Source organism: Leptonychotes weddellii, chromosome 10 (genome assembly GCF_054177405.1).
Source record: "Leptonychotes weddellii isolate Sample4059 chromosome 10, ASM5417740v2, whole genome shotgun sequence".
Classification (NCBI taxonomy): domain Eukaryota; kingdom Metazoa; phylum Chordata; class Mammalia; order Carnivora; family Phocidae; genus Leptonychotes; species Leptonychotes weddellii.
Window position 1 is genome coordinate 45,974,661 of NC_138378.1, and position 16,622 is coordinate 45,991,282.

The 16,622-nt window shown below is 46.1% G+C and overlaps 1 protein-coding gene across 2 annotated transcripts in view; it reads left to right on the forward strand.

Annotated features, from left to right (window-relative positions):
- Positions 1-706: 706 nt before the first annotated feature.
- LOC102750298 (beta-galactoside alpha-2,6-sialyltransferase 2) overlaps positions 707-16,622 on the forward strand; it is a 78,751-nt gene continuing 62,835 nt past the window's right edge. Inside the window, exon 1 of one of the 2 annotated variants that reach the window (XM_081833312.1) lies at positions 707-1,315. The gene's annotated coding sequence lies outside the window, so the exon portion shown is untranslated. Of the gene's footprint in view, positions 1,316-1,608; positions 1,971-16,622 lie in introns of those variants that run through there. The other variant, XM_081833311.1, reaches the window with a different exon arrangement.

Genomic DNA, 16,622 nt, shown 5'->3' on the forward strand with positions numbered 1-16,622 from the left:
GAGTCCCCAGCACACAGTAAGTCCCCAGCACACAGTAGGCACTTGAGAATACTGAATGAATTGGCTATCTAGGTAATTGTTTTATTCTAAAAATCCTTAATTAGTTAAATGAACGTAATACAAATTTTAAAATGGTATATTTAGTGAAGGCTTTGTGTCTTCAAAATGTTATTAGCCCCTGCAGGGACCTGGGATGGAGAGGACAGCGGGTAACTCGTCCCTCTGGGATGGATGGGCACTATGTGGTAATATCACCCACCTCAACCTAGCTCGACTTGGGGGCTCCCCCACACTTGTACCGCTGTCGGTCAGGGAGAGGAACCATGGAGGGGGCAGCGGGGACCCAGCGCCACCGCACGCACGCGGAGAGCCACGTTGAAGTTCAAAGGAGCGTTTTTATCAGCAAACAAAGGGCGGCGCCGTCTCGGGTCCCGGGACCAGCTGCGGCCGCCCGGGAAGGGCAAGAGGGCCGCGGTGACAAATGGACATTCCGCACGCGAGCAGACGGACACCCGATCTGCGGCTCCCGGCGGCCCCACCCACCGGCTCCAGCTGCCGGGCCCACAGTCGCCACCCGCTCCACGCGCCCAGCGAGCAGCCTGGGGGCGCCACGGTCCCGAGAACTTTCCCATCCTTCGGGGACAGGGGCCGGCGGTGGGGAGGGGCGGGTAGGTGGGGGCCTCTACGGAATTCCTTCCCCGGACTTGGTGGGCTGCCCTTCGCAAGTGGAAGGTGGCTGGTCTCCAAGTCCAATTCCGACCCCGGGGCGCCCCGGAGAAGCTCCCGGGAGCAAGGACCTGGCGGTCGCGCGGGAAGAACAAAGGGAGCCAGCGGGCCCGGGAGGATGTTGCGCTTCCCTGCGCCCCACCCGGCCGGCTCGCGGGCGCTGCCTCCTGCGCAGGTAGCCCGGCCTGCGGCGCGGCGGGAGGGTGTGTTCAAGCGGGGAACACAAAGACTCACTTCCGCGGGGCCAGGCGCCCAGACTCTCCTGCCCGCCACTCACAGCCTGTTCACATTTTTGCATCCCTGCCGCCCGCGGGACCTGCGTGCCCGCCGGCTGCCCCACTCGGTGCCGGTGCAGGTAACCCCCGGAGGAACTAGGGCTGGCGGCAGGCGGCGGCCGGGGAGAGGCATGCCTTTTTAGGCAGCCGCGCCGCCCGCGCCGCCCCACGCAGCCCGAGTCTGCAGTCGCTCTCTGCCAGAGGCCGGGTTCCGCGCGCAGCCAGGGAGCGCCCCGCCGTGCACCCCGCCTGGCGGGCCGGGGGCGCGGGGAGCGGATTGTGCAACTTCCCAGCTCCCGGCGCCCGGCCGCTAGGTGAGCCGAGGCCGGGAAGGGGGAGGACGGAGGCGCAGGCGGAGGGAGGGGGGCCCGAGGCGGGCGGAGGGGCGCGCGGAGCCCGGGGGCGGGGCGCGGCGCGAGCTCAGCGCGGGGGCCGGGAGCCACCGCCTAGCCCCGGGGCTCCGGGCCGCGGTCCCTCCCGCCGCCAGCGCCGCCGCCGCCGCGCTGCCGGGAACAATGAGGCGCGCGGCGCGGGGCTGAGCGCAGCGCAGCGCCGGCCCCGAGGCCGAGCCACCAGCCGCGCCTGCAGCTGCCGCCCGGCGCCGAGCGCCTCTGGCCCCGGGGAGGTGATCCCGCAGGCCTCCCGGGACGCGAGCGCGGGTCGTTCGGGGGTCCCGAGATGGCGCGGGGAGGCTGCTCCGCGGAGGTGGGGGCGGCCACCAGCAGAAGGATCTGAGCCGCGCGCGCGGCGTCCGCAGCCCCTAAGTTCCGCGGCGCGCCTCCGGCGCCCCCGGCCCCAGGTCCCGGCTCCCGCGAGCGGCCGAGGGAGTGTGGGAGCGCGTGGCGCGCGCGCCCGAGCGGCTGCCGGGGAATAAAATGTGACACGCACGTCTCCGACTCCAGCGCCGCGCGGCCGGGGAGCGCCGAGCACAGCGGGATCGGACGCTGCGAGGCGCGGCGTCCAGAAAAGGTTGGTCCGAGAGGGCAGGGGCTCGGACGGTGGGGCGACGTCTGCCTCGGTGTCGCCGCAGCCTGTGCGCTGCCCTGTAGGGAGTTAGGCTCGGCGACCAGGAGCCAGACCTTTTGTGGGGGGGGAACGTTGAGGGTTTTGGGGGAGAAGCAAGACATTCTTCGAGAGGGTGAGCGAACAGGAGGGCTTGAGGTTTGGGGGACGGGCGGACACAGTTGTGCTCCTGTGGTTCAGTCAGTGAAACGGCGATCTTTTATTCTATTTAATTTGGCTCTGGGAGGGAATCGAGATTTTTAATTGCCTTCCTCGACCCCACCCCCATGCAAAACTGCACTTCTTAAAGCGTAAAGTGTGTTCTATTGATCTCTAGTTTGCTGTAGCTATGATGTTTAGGGACAGAAGGTATCCTTAGAATCCCAGATACCCGGGTGTTAATTCTTAACGCACTTGCACGGGGGAAACTCTTGCTTTTAAGTTGTACTTTTCACCGTGTATAGAGAAGACCTTTGGTTCATTCTTTTGGGTAAGCAACGTTAACACGCAAAATTTCTTTCGGATTTGACGGTGCTGGGGCACGGAGTGAAGTTAAACTTGTGGCTCGCAGCAAGTGATGCCTTACAAAGCGAGCTGAATAGCTGTGTTTGGAGAAGCCCTGCTTTCCAGGAATTTAAATGAGACTTTTTGTGGTTGCCTTCCAGGTCTCTCCTCCTAGTACCATATTTGTTGTGTCAGGCTGAACTTTCAAAGCTGTTTTATAATCCGAGAAGCACTTTAGGAGAAAAGTAATGCTTGGCTGGTTTTTTGTGAACTTATTTTTACAGGGTCATGCTGAAAATTTGACGACAAGCAAACCATATTTGGTTGAAATCTTTGTTTTCTGTGCCTTTTGAGTTCTAACAGCGAAGGGGCTTGCTGATCCTCTGCGCGGGGCACTGGCTGCTTGGGTGAGGGTATTGTTGGAGCACTTGCCACAGATTTTGTGTTAAGTGCTTTGTGCATTGTGTATATTTAAAAAAGCCTCATGCAGGTTACTTGATAATTACGTTTTTTGGAATTGGGCTCAATATGTTTTGCCATTTTGAAGTAATTGTGACTAATGAAGAATTTCAAAAATTGAAATGCTGTAGTGATCATGTTGTTGCAAATTTAGGATTAACACTTCCTTTAAAAGATAAAATGATGTGTGGCCTTGAACTTATTTTTACCCACTTTCCTTCTCCCATTATTTTTCTGAAACTGACAGCCAGAATTTTTGCAGCACTCCAAGGCTTGCATTTCCTACTAAAGCTTGAGAAAAACTGTTGACAATGGTGAATGAATATTATGATCAAAATGGGGACCTAAAACCTATTTTAGGTTTAGCAACCTAAAATAATAGGTGAATTGCCTTGAATTTTACAAGTACGTTAAAAACAGGGGCACTCAAACATGTTGGAATCTTGATCCGGTTTTTATTGTGATTGATGTAAATTTTAGCATTTTACCTCTTTGTTTGGTGCAGTTGGAGCTTCTGGAGTTTTAAGTAAAATCTCTTGGCAAAATTGTGATGTGAGCCTCAGCTCTTAGTGGAATTCTGAGTCCCACAATTTAAACAGAAGGTGGAAACTGTTGGAGAGTGGTCAGAGCAGAGGCCAGCATTTGGTGGGTTTCTTAGGTGGTGCAGTCTATTTAGGAAGTAAAGATAATGAAATGAAGATATGCAGACTGGAGGGTTTAAGGCTGAGATAATTTAACGTCTAAAAATAAGGGAATGGGGGCACCTGGGTGGCACAGTGCGTTAAACGTTCACTTGACTTTGGCTCGGGTCATGATCTCAGGGTCCTGGGATTGAGCTGTACTCACCGAGGAGTCTGCTTGTCCCTCTCCCTCTGCTCTTCTACCCAATCACACGCTTGCTTTCTCTCTCTCTCCCTCTAAAATAAGTAAATAAATCTTTTTCAAAAATGTATATGTATGAATGGATTTATTAGGCAGAGAAGGGCAGTCAATCAACTATGCTCACTTTCTGGTGAGGACAGTTAAGAAAGAAAGGAAGGGTTTATGGGGCGCCTGGGTGGCTCAATCATTAAGTGTCTGCCTTCTGCTCAGGTCATGATCCCAGAACCCTGGGATCAAGCCCCGCATCGGGCTCCCTGCTCGGCGGGAAGCCTGCTTCTCCCTCTCCCACTCCCCCTGCTTGTGTTCCCTCTCTCGCTGTGTCTCTCTCTGTCAAATAAGTAAATAAAATCTTAAAAAAAAAAAAAAAAAAGAAAGGAAGGGTTTATTTACTCTGGGGGTGAAGACTTAAGTTGGGGCCAGGGGAGGATTTGTGATCAGCCAGCCACATATAGGTTAAATAATGAAGTGGTTGCTGAGAAAGTCCTGGAGGTGCTTGTTTCCAGAGATTTTTCCTGGGATTCTCCTCTTTCTGAGATGATTTAAATGTATCTCTGATGTATTGCTTATACTAACTGCAGTTGTATACCGTAGGTCCAGAATGTACCCAAGCGTTTGTTTGCCAAGTGCTGCTTAAGTCTTTCCTAAAATGACAAACTCGTCCTGAGGTTTCTGCGTCTAGTGCCTAGATCAAATAAATGATGAGTTCCTTTCCACAAACTTGGAAATATTTGCCCTTTGAGAAACTGAGTTGATTTTCAGATTTAATGCCTCATTCCCGATATTTCTGAATAAAAATATCTTATGCGTTGATAATGGGGACAATCTTTTAAATACTCACCTTCTTTTTAATTGTAATGTGTTTTTCCCCCTCCTGGATCTTCTGTTATATGATCTTAAATTTTGATTGGTTAAGTTAAATGAAATACTTCATTCAACTTGCTTAAATGTCTAAGCATAAAAAATAGGTGTATGTTAAGTTTTAAGTTTTTAAGCATTGAAAGCTCCTGCTCAAAAAAGAACTATGGGATGAAGTTTACCACTGACTGTAAGAGAAATAATTACATAGAATCAGATGCTAATTTTGGAATCAGGAAAGTGCAGGTGTACATTTACATAGCAATTTTCAATGTTCTCAACAGATTGAGGTCAAGGTCAAGGACTGAGTATGCTGTGGAAGTTGACCAGCCACTGTCAGTGGATAAACTTCAGACTTCCAGTTTATTTATCTGCCATTTTTCTGAAAGCCCTCCTTCCTACTTTTGAAAGGTTTGTCTGTAAACATTATTAAGTACACAGGGCACAGACAGGAGTATCAGAGAAATATGGATTTGTTACCAAATCCCATCCTGATCTGAAATTCCAAGTCCTCCCCCCACGCTGAATTGATGGGGAACCATTGTAATGCTTGGAACCCACCCAACCTGTGGGCGAAGTGGTGGATTTCAAGGGTATGAGGTGTGAACTGGCAGTCCTAAGGCCTTCCAGACAGCAGTGGTTTGGTCCAGCACTAGCGTGGATCCTAGACCTGCTGCTGGGTAAAAGCAGGTTACTAGCAGTTGCCTGGCCACTGTCTTCACTTGGCCAGTGGCAGGTTCCCGGCCATCTCACAGTGCCACTCCCTTCTGATTTGGGGAGGAAATGCTCTCTGGATGGAAATGGCATCAGAGAAAGGCTACGCCCCCTCCTCTCCCCGGGATTCCTCTGCACAGAACTGCTCTGTGTCCCTTCTGGGTTCTGCTGTCTCCTGTGGTCTTCCCTAGGAAAGGATTCTGAATTTGAAGTAGACATGGGCTCTAACAAGCTCCTTGGAAGGGTGTGTGGGTTAGGTTTGCAGTTTTGCACTGGCCTTTCTCAGAGAGCGAAGAAGCAGCAAGGAAATCTCTTGGCCAGCGCCCCCAAACCTGAGTCCTAGGGAGTGCTGTCCCTTCAGAGCAAGTCACTGGAGCAAGTCTGAGCCTTAGGAATGCTCGGTTTCCAGGGCTGGGAAATGAAGCCATACACAGATTAAATCATCTCCAAGGTGGCGTCTCTTGCTGGGATTCCATGCCATTGACTATTGTATATTCTTGCATACTTAACAGTGAATTCCCCTGCTCAGAAGCGAATTCCCCTTTAGTTAAACATGCTGGACATCCCTTCAAACACCATGTGGCCCAGGGGAGAGTAGTAACTCAAAGAATAGTAAGAGCAATTGCTTCAGACTGACTATGGACTATACCCTGCCACTTGCTCTTCACAGCTTATCAAAGTACACCTTAGCCACAACCCCGGGGTGGATGGTTATACCCATTTTACAGGGGAGGAGACTGAGCCTCAGAAAGATGAAGTGCCTTCCTCAATATCCCATAGTGGGAGAGTGGCAGAGCTGGGTTTTGGACCTGGGTTTGTGTGTTTGGAAGTCTGTGCTGTGGAGATTGCGCTCAGACTCTGTAGAGGAGCAAGCATGAGACCTCTGGTGGTCATTGTCCTGGGGCCAGAGAAGGACTGTGACCGTGAGCTTTCATGTCTCAGACCATGGCCGAGCTTTCTGGACGAGGAAGATTGTATTGGATGGAAGGGGATGGCAGGGGCACTCATCAGGCAAAGCCCCGCATGGATTCACTGGAACCTGGAAGCAGAAAGGGGCATGAAATGCAACCTAAAAATGGCCCCCACAGGTGAGACTCTCTGGGCAGTCGGTATTAGAATGAAAATCAGGCTCCTATGAAGGGTGTCTTTGCAAGTGAAATTTCCAAGGAAAATTTTAAGCTAAGATTTGAGAAAATTATCCCGATGCTCTGAGTTATTAGGTCAGTGAAGAGAGCAAGCTCAGAGAGTAATATCTCGGGACGTTTAGAAATATATTGGCTAAAGCATGAGAGAATACATTGTAAAGAAAAATCCTGCGATATCTTGATTATAAGCTGCTGTTTTCAGAAGTTTATAATTCATACATTAAGTTCTACTCGAGGCTGCTCCTAGTATTTGAGCCTGAGAGGGAAATGCGTTATTAAATTTAAAACAATTGGATTTCTGTGTTCAAATTATACAAATTTTTCAAGTAGAGGTTCTTGCATGTTGGTAATTGTGGTTTCTAAAATGACTTAGCTTTAAATTAAATTTGGAAAAGGGTAAATCTCTTAGATAATCTGAGAGCTTTCATTATTCAGAGATAAATTTTAAAAGTAGCTTTCTCGAAAGTGTAGTGATGACTTTTCTGAAAGATAAGTATATTATTATGTGCTCAAAACCTGTATTTGTGCCTCTGACCACGAACCAGTAGAAAAAAAAAGTACAGTTAATACTGGATTTGCTTCTTAAATGATGGAGTCAACCCAGTTAAGCTACAGAACTACAAGTGCATGATTGAATGGATGGATTTGGTTGAACTATGAGAAGAGGGATCTTGCTGTGTAAATTATATTTTAGAATTAGGAAAACTATATCCCCCATACAGAAAAGAGGACTGTCTTTAAAAAGAACATGCACACACACACACACATACGCACATACATGTGCAAATACAGAAGGAATATGTCCCTGCATTAATAAGGTTTGCCTTTCACAATTAGGAGTGGGAACCTGAGTTAGGATACTTACACATTAATTGTTGGGATTCACAATTGTCAAGTAACAAAATCAGGACTTAGAGCCCTGACTTTCTGACCAAAAGAAGAACATTCTTTTTCCTGTATTCATATCTCTGAGAGAATTGCATGTTCCAAATTATCAGTGGCTTGCTCGAAGGTTATCAAAACATTTAGGGTTTAAACTTTACTTTTGATTTATTATTAATAAGTTAGATATGGGAAAACACACTTATTTATGTGTGTGAGTGTGTGTATCTATAAGTATTTACAACAACAGCATCTTCAAGGTACCTTTGGTGGTTTGCAGAATGTTTTTGACTGTTGACACTAACTAACAAGGGAGGCCTCTTCAGGCAGGGCAGCAGGGAGAACTGATGTGGGGCCCTATACATTAGTTAGCTATTTGCTGGAATGAAAGAAGTGAAGCCATGAAGCCATCTGAAGTTGGCCAAACAGTGTGTGTGACTTAGTCTCCCTCTGAGAGAACAAATCCCTATTTGAAGTTACCCTGAATTGTAATGACCTCTGCTCTTTAAACTTTAGGTAAAATAATTATGACAATAGCAAGCTCAAGTGTTTAATTTTTTTAAAAAAAAACATTTGATACCCTCTGGTGCTCAAGATATTTTTTTGGAGCAATTTATGAATAATGGGAAGCTGACCAGTGCAACACGGTTTACTTTATATTAGTATATGTGTATCTGTACGTTTATAATATGTATGTAGGTATCTGATTGACATTTTTCAAAGGGCAGTTTTCTTCCTTGGAATCACAGTGTAGTTACAAACTATAGTCCTCTGCCCTATGTTCAAAATTAGTAGCTGGGAGAGTTGAACCAATTAAGTAATTTGCCCAGCTAAATACTTGATACTTTATAATAACATTCAGAGAGTGCCATTAAATAGATTGCTTCATTAACTATTTGAGGTGGGAGAGTTTCAGAAACTGACTTGATAGTAGTAGGAAAACGTCTAAAATGTGACTCGAAAACAATGGGAGTGCTTCCGTAAGTTAAACCCAAATATGTCTCTACTGGCCATACTCTGTAATTTTCACATTATTAAAACATATCATTAATATATTATAATCATACCCCAGTAATACCCCACATATTACTGTGTAATGCATACACAGAAAGAGCAGAATTAATTTTTGGTTTGGGGGGTTTTCACTGTTTTCATGACTGGTAGGCATAGTATTAGCTGTAAAACCAGAAGTGGGTAAAAGAAAACCTTAAAATGTGCTTCATGAGGAGTAGTCAAAAACCTCCTGGAACAAGGAGCCCTTGTTGTTCCTAGATGGTGTATATAACCCAATGATAGCATGGAACTTTATGAGTATAATCAGATGCATGATGGGAAGGTTTTACTGGCAAAACTAAACTCCGCTGACCCCAGAGGGCCCCCAGTGGGTCCCTGCTTCTCAGTTGCCCAAATTAGATCTATCTTGAACTCAAGACATTGAATTGAAAATGAAAGGGGAGTTTATAATATACAAAGTTACCCTGCATCATGGCCCACACGTTCGGTCTGGGAATTGCGGTATCCACGTGACGCATAGCAGCATCCCCAAATGCTTAGTGCATTGGTGGAACCAACAGCCAGAGGCCCGGGGGTGCCTTCTGCCAGGTTCAGCCTAGAAGGTTGCATTCCTTAGAATCATACCTTGTTGAACTGAAAGGCATCCAGAGATCAATTAATTGGCTTTCCAGGATACATATCTCCTATGAACCCACATAGTCTTTTCTCTCAGGAAAATAATTCAAGTTCTGTATGTGAGGAAAGGTAGACAGAGAACAGAATTATAGGAGGAAGGTCATGTATGTTTTGTTTGCTTTATATTGTGCGGGGTTTTTTTTTATGCTATGGGTAGAAAACAAGGATTGATGATTGCAATTAGGGATTTAAACATTCCCCTTGTTTGTTCTGTGTAGTTGCTAAGCAAATCTTTTTTTCCGAGATAAGGGGAAGTCCCTTGGACTGTTCACTCACGTGTGTACTTCAAAATACAGTTTCCCTGGCTTGGTGCTGATGGCTTGTAGAGGGAGAAAAAGTAGTAACTGGGTCAGCGACTCCAGTGCTTGCACTGGTAGAATGGGAGATACATGTTCACGTTTTACTAAGAGAAGCTAAAGCCACAAGCATTTGCTCAACTCGGGGAGCTTGGAAGAGTGACATCATTGCACAGAACAGGTCTGGAGCATGTCTTTTTTTTTTTTTTCCAATTCATAGGATTACATTTGCTTGTATGTGACATTATTCTTGTCAGCTACCTTCATGCTCACAAATCAGATATCATCCACCTCAAATACAATAGAAGTGGAACAATGCCCCCAAACCACCTTCTAGGGTCTCAGGAGGATACAGAGAGGCAAACTTAGCTATTCCCTTGCAAACCAAATAGGCCATCAGAGATGTGGCTAAAACATCCAGGGTTCGTAGACACTAATCAGTAAGAACTGGCTCCTGTCATGCTAGTCTTGAAACCAGAGATGGAATCTGGGAGGAGAAAAGAGATAAAAACCTGTCATTTCCACCCTACCCCCCCCCCCGCACATGCCACTTATTTATTCCTCCAGAGAGTTCCAATCTCTTGTCTTCTTCTTCTTCGTTCTCTAAACGTGTCTGTGTATGTCATGTACTTCTTGTGTCCATGGGATGTGGGAGGGAAGCGGTGTCACTTCTCCAAGTTCAGTTTTACTCTGACTTTTGGGCAACTATTTTACCTGTCTTGTGTTCTTTTTTTTTTTTTTTTTTTAAAGATTTTATTTATTTATTTGAGACAGAGAGAATGAGAGAGAGAGAGCACATGAGAGAGGGGAGGGTCAGAGGCAGAAGCAGGCTCCCTGCCGAGCAGGGAGCCCGATGCGGGACTCGATCCAGGGACTCGAGGATCATGACCTGAGCCGAAAGCAGTCGCTTAACCAACTGAGCCACCCAGGCACCCTGTCTTGTGTTCTTCAGCTGTATTCCTAACCAGAGAATTTCTGCATAGACAAGTGAAAAGTTTGATGAATTTTCATAAACCAAATACACCCATGTAACCAGCTAGATCAACAATCAAATATTACCAGCCTCCTGAAGCTTCCCGTATCCCCTTCTGGTCACTGTCCTGTGGAAGGTAATCACTATACTGATTTCTCACGAGACAGATTAGTTTTGTGTTACCTGCTTATGTTCAATTTTAAATAAAATAACATTTTAACAATTCGGTATATATTTTTTTAGGGTTAAAGTGACGTTAACCAGCAATGAAATATAGGTTGTGCTTTAAACTAGAGACGTTTAATGTTTGTTCCAGTCATTGAAACTTCCATGCTGCGTAAAGTGCATTTTGTTATTAACAACCAGTTGTTAATAACGTAAGAGCTTAGTTTTGCCGTTTGTTGGATGGTATAGATCTCCCTTTCCGTTCGCTACATGACAGGATCAGAAATAAATTTTAAACTGTGTTAAAGGCTAGTAACATTATGTTCTAAATCTCAAAGATACATTTTAATATATTTCAGTTTATGACCGGTCTATGGAAAAAAAACTCAAAATGAAACTCTCTTTACTAACTGAATTTAATTTCATTTGGCAACTCTTAACCTCTCTGGCTTGTGAATTTGGTATACTTCAATACTGCAAGTGGACACTGAAAAATGGATAGCTCTATGAGATATTTTACATAATACAGTTAGACTTTCTTAGGAGATGTTTTTTGAGGAACTAGGTCAGAAAAATTCAGCAGGACATGGAAGATTAAAGTCACATAGATTCTTTAGAGTTTTTGTCTTCATAGAGCTATTCTACATCGCAATTTGGAAGTAATAAATAAAAATCCATAAACTAAAAAAACTAAAAAATCTAGGGGTGCCTGGGTGGCTTGGTTGTTAAGCGTCTGCCTTTGGCTCAGGTCATGATCCTGGAGTCCCAGGATCGAGCCCAGCTTCAGGCTCCCTGCTCAGCGGGGAGTCTGCTTCTCCCTCTGCCCCTCACCCTGCTCGTGTGTTCTCTCTCTCTCAAATGAATGAATAAAATCTTAAAAAAAAAAAAAACTAAAAAATCTAAAAACTCAGTTCCAGGCTATCCGTTGCCTGGCCTATACTTGGAGTGGGCACTGACCAACTTGAGGAGAGGTTTTCACTATACCAAGCAACTAATGTTCAAAGGGATATAAAGAAAAGGTAGAATGGTAGCTCAAAGTTTGCCAGAAAGGAAAAGAATAAAAATTGGAAATGTGATTTAAAAAGTAAAAAGGTTAACAGGGAGATTGCTTCATAATGGTCCAATGTCCTCAGATTATGTTGTATCAATTCAGGATTTGCCCAAAGCCAAAGAGATTGGCTTAAACCCAAAGCCAGATGCCAATGGAGCCAGTTGGTAGAGAGCAGGGTATTTTGGCAGCCAAGCTCACACAGCATTACGAGTCTCATGATTTGGTTTCTGTCTCCCGAAGAGGAAGCTGGATCTCTTACCTGCCTCTGAAAATGCTGGCTTTTGTTCAGCATGCCCTTGGGCATGTGCTACTTAAGTGGCTCAGAAATCTGTGATTATACTTCCATGTGACCGTCCAGAGTCTCTTTCCTGACATTTACCATTTCTGGAAGGCAAAATGTATTTTGGACTTCAGCGTCTATTGTTTATTGTGTTCTTCACAGAAAAAAATGGAGGGAAGCCCTGCCCTGTTAGCAGAAGGAGCATATTATAGGAGGAATTCATTTTACAAATGGCTCCATTCACTCTTGCTCGCCTCCTGAACTCCCGTCCATTGTCCTTATTGGCAAAGAGTCATCTTTCCTAACCCTAACCTTGATCATGTGACCCTCTTCTCTCCTTAGATGCTCCAGGGCTGCCCCCACCCCCGCCCCCAACCCGGCCTTCCCCCCATTGCAAACAGGACACAGCCTGGAATTTTTAGGACATCATGTGCTTCTGAATTGGGCCCCAGTGTTTTGGTCTCTACTTTCCTACTGTGAGGGTCTCTCTGACCATATCGGGCTGAGTCTGAGGATGGACCTGCTTCTTTCTCTTTCTGTCTCTATCTCTGTGTCACACACGTGCGCACATGGTGCGTGGTCCTCTCCTGCGCTACAGCACCATCTCTCATCGTCGTACTTATTACTCTGTATGAAAATTAACCTTTTCCTTCTCTCTCCCCTGCTTAACTGTGACGCCCTTGCAGGCAGCCCTGTGGGGCTCTGACCCCAGCTCCTTAGCACATCTCAAGGTACTGAGCTCAGTAGGTGCTTGATCAATGTTTGCTGAATGAATGGAGCTAAAAGTACTATTAGATTTGAAAGGATTACTGACTGCTCTGTAAACTGATTTCTAAAAATGAAGGGGAGAGAGGGGGATCTTTTCTGCCTTTTTTTTCCAAGCTGAATCCCCATGTATATAGCTCCCCCAATTCTAACCATCCATTTATAAACAGGACGTTCTGAAGACAAGGGACCATGGACCAGGTGGACTGTTCTGTACATACATTATCTTTAGAGTTCCTGTTAATCACTCTGGAAAAGTACCTTTACTTGCAATGTTAGGAAATCAGAGTTAAACCATTCAACCTTATAATTTTTATGCCTCTTGTGAATCTCACAGAGAAAACTGGAAATTCACATTTCTTTTCACAAGTATTACAAATGTGGTTGGGCATCTTTGTTCCCCTCTTTAACAAAGCATTCAGAAGTACGGGACACCCGTAATTGGTAAGTGGTTAGTAAATAAACTGGGTAGGATCTGCCCAAGGAGGTTTTATAAAAACGCTCTGTCTAGGATTCGTAAGTGTTGTATCAAATTCTAACAATTAGAGCTACATACGTTACCAGCACCTGGCGTGATAATAAAGGCTGCTGTGGAGCAAATGGGCTCAGCAGCATTTGGGTGTCGGGCTGCATTATTTTCTGGCTGCCTATGAATCATCTATCCATAGGTGTTAAAACTTGGAAAGGTACTGCTAGACTGGGGACAGTGTTAAATATCAGCTGTCCATTAGGAATTATAAATGCAATCCCTTGATCCTGAGATCAGTCCAACCAGGTGCAAGTGGAAAGGTACGCACACCTTTAGTTGAAAGCCTGGGGAAGGCACTGTGCTGTGCCTTCTTCCTGGTCTGTCAGAGGCGTGGCCCTGACCTTGCTCTGCAGCGCTCCCTGCAGGAGACAGCCCCAGGGCTCAGGGGTGCCTTCCCAGGACAGAGGGTCAGTGTGCGGTGCGGCCGAGGTCATTAAAGTTTATGTGGAATGTAGTGTATTTTCACAGTGTCTTCCCAGATGCGCATCCTCTTGAGTGCCAAGTGCTGTGCATTTCTCTCCCCACCATGTAAGAGAGTTTTGTTTTAAAGTTTGCAGTCTCCCAAAAGGTTGAGTAACAGCTAGGGCATGCCTGGAATGAGTCATTTAATTAAAGGGACTCTTTCCCTTACTCTGAACCCATATTAGAATTAAAATAAAAAATGTTACCCATGGTTGAAGTTACAGACCTTTGGCAGTTCTCAGTGGCAAATAGAACATTGCAGGCATTTAACAAAAGCACAGGGAATTAAAAAAAGAAATGCATGGAGCATTTGAATAAACTATTTCCTTGCTCCATTTACGTATACATAAGATACAAGGGACCACTTGGGAGTAAAGAAAAACCTAAGTGTGGATTTCCTCTCACCCACGGAAATAGCTTTAAATGGCTTTCATAGTCAAGCTAAGTGGATTTTAAGGACTTCATGTGTGTTGGCTATTAGCAGTTGTCAGTGCTGCTGACTGTGGCAGTCGGGCAGTTCATTCTGGAGACTCCATCGCCGCCCTTGGCTGTGGGTAAATCTCCACATCATCCACACAGACTCACATCTGTCCCTGCATTCACACACCGGGCAAAAGGAAGCTCTTTAAGAATAAACTCGATCTCCTGGTAGAAGTCTGGTTTAGGTCCCAGAACATCAGGGCATTGCTGTTATTTAATGTATTCAAATTTGAATATCTGTTTAAATTATTTCATTTTTCTTAATGACCTTAGATCTCTACACACCCCCAAGCCCTTTTAATTTTCCTTATGAGTCATGCTATGCCAGCTTAATAAGGATGCTATGCCAGTGGGTTTCTCTGCACTTTTTAATTATGTTGTTGTCCCAGACATGGTTTTTGATAACTGGATGTGGTTAGAAAATTCTATTACTGTATTCTGGAAATCTGGTGCCAGCCAGGAAGGCCTACCCCTGCAGTAAAACTACCCCACCAACTTTTGTTGAACCCTCCAGGAAAGTCATAATCATTAGATATTGGAACTCTTTTCAGATGGATCCCAGGCTTTTGGGGGAGGCAGTGAACTTGACCTGTGCCTTCACTGATGAGTTTGGTGTCTTCCATATTTATTGGTTTGGTTTTCTTTTTTTTCCCCAACTGCTTTAGACTCCTTGATAAGGTTTACTCTCAGACAGTAAGCTTCAAAGTAAACACAGTTTTGTTGGCTTCCTAGAAACTGGTGATGAATAATACGGATCTAACAAGAAGTACTGCATTTCCTATTTACATTTCATGCATATCTGAAGTAATTCAAAATTTCAACTTTTCAGGCCCTCTTAGTGAATTATTATTAAACATTCAGTTTGCAGACGAAAATAATTGTCTTTATTCTTTATTCTTTTTTTTTTTTTTTTTTGGAAAGCATAGCCTTCTCCCAGGAATGGAAGACTAGCATCCTGCAGGGTGATATGGTTAAGGCCTCCAGCTCTCTCTGCCAAGGGGAAGGTGGAGATGTGACCGTGCAGTGATCGGGAGAATTCCGTGGCCAAACAGTGGCTAAGTGCAAGGATCCCCCAGGTGACTGCCATACAGACCTGGCTCTCCCCGAACTCCCTTCACTGGCCATTTTGCAGGTGGGCTCCCTAGCAGGTGCCATGGGCGTATCACATGGGCCGCACCAGGTGAAGTGGAACGTGGCTCAACACAGAGGTCAGCCTGATTATAGTCTTCATAAACAGCTGGGCCCACTGTTCAGTCCTGCCATGAGTCAGGAAGGTGTGAGGCGCAGGTATGAGGGGGACCTGGGACCCCCTTGGAGCTGGGGGAGGGGGCTCAGTCCAGGGCTGGACCCCCTGCATGGTTGGACTCCAAGGGAGTCCTCAGCTGTCAGTCAGGTTAATGAGAAGGGCTTAAAAGCAAACAAATCCTTTCTTGCCTCCCCAGGGTTCTTGAGTGTTCTGGAAGGGTCTGACTGACTGCTTTGAAGGCCCCACTCCGGCCCAGAGAGCAGAGGCAGTAGGAGGGGGCTTCTGCACAGTGTCACCTGTCAGCTCTCCCCTCCCTGACCCAGGAAACAGGCATGAAAGGGGTCCCTCAGGCCCCCATCTCGGGCAGGCTTCCTAGGACAGCAACAGTTATCCTTGATTTCAAAGGGCAGCTGTTGTTTGGGGGCTTCTGGAGGACAAGGTGAAATGAGGAGATGAAATATGTTTTCTGTTTGCTGAAGGAAATTAACCGAGTTGTCCGGGGTTGGTATTTCCTGGAATATCTGAGGGGAAGAGGTAAGTTCTGTGCATAAGGGAAGCTGCCAGAGATCCAGATCCACTTCCGCTGGCTCGGTGGTTGCACCTGCCGGAGAGGAGCCCTTGCAGTCCCTGATTCCACTGAGGCACGGCTCCCTCCCGGGGAGCTTCTCAGCGTGGCTTACAGCTCCTGAGGTGGCTGTCCTGGACTTCTAGTTACCACCCACCCATCTTCACCCTCCCCCGCCCCAAAAATTCTTCAGTGCGGTGGTTTTCTCACTTACCTTTGAGTCACCAGGGGCTAGCCAGTTCCTTCCATAGACAGTGCTGAATAAAAGAAGCTTCTGCCATGCTGGACATGGCCTTGTTGCAATCTAGAAATGGATCGCCCACCCATCCACTCTGTATCTCACTAGGAACCCAGCATGGAGTGTGATGGCATTCCTTCCACGAATAGTGTATTTGATGTTTTTTTTTTCTTTTGCACTCCCTACTTCGTGCTTTTCAGCCATAATGAACACAAGTGGCGACAGAAATTTAAAGAAGAAAGGTACATTCTGAGGTTAGAAACTTCCTTCTTGTAAAGGGAAACATGTTGTCTTATTCTAACTGTCTCTTTTTTTTTTAAATTTTTATTGTTATGTTAATCACCATACATTACATCATTAGTTTTTGATGTAGTGTTCCATGATTCATTGTTTGTGCATAACACCCAGTGCTCCATGCAGAACGTGCCCTTTTTTTTTT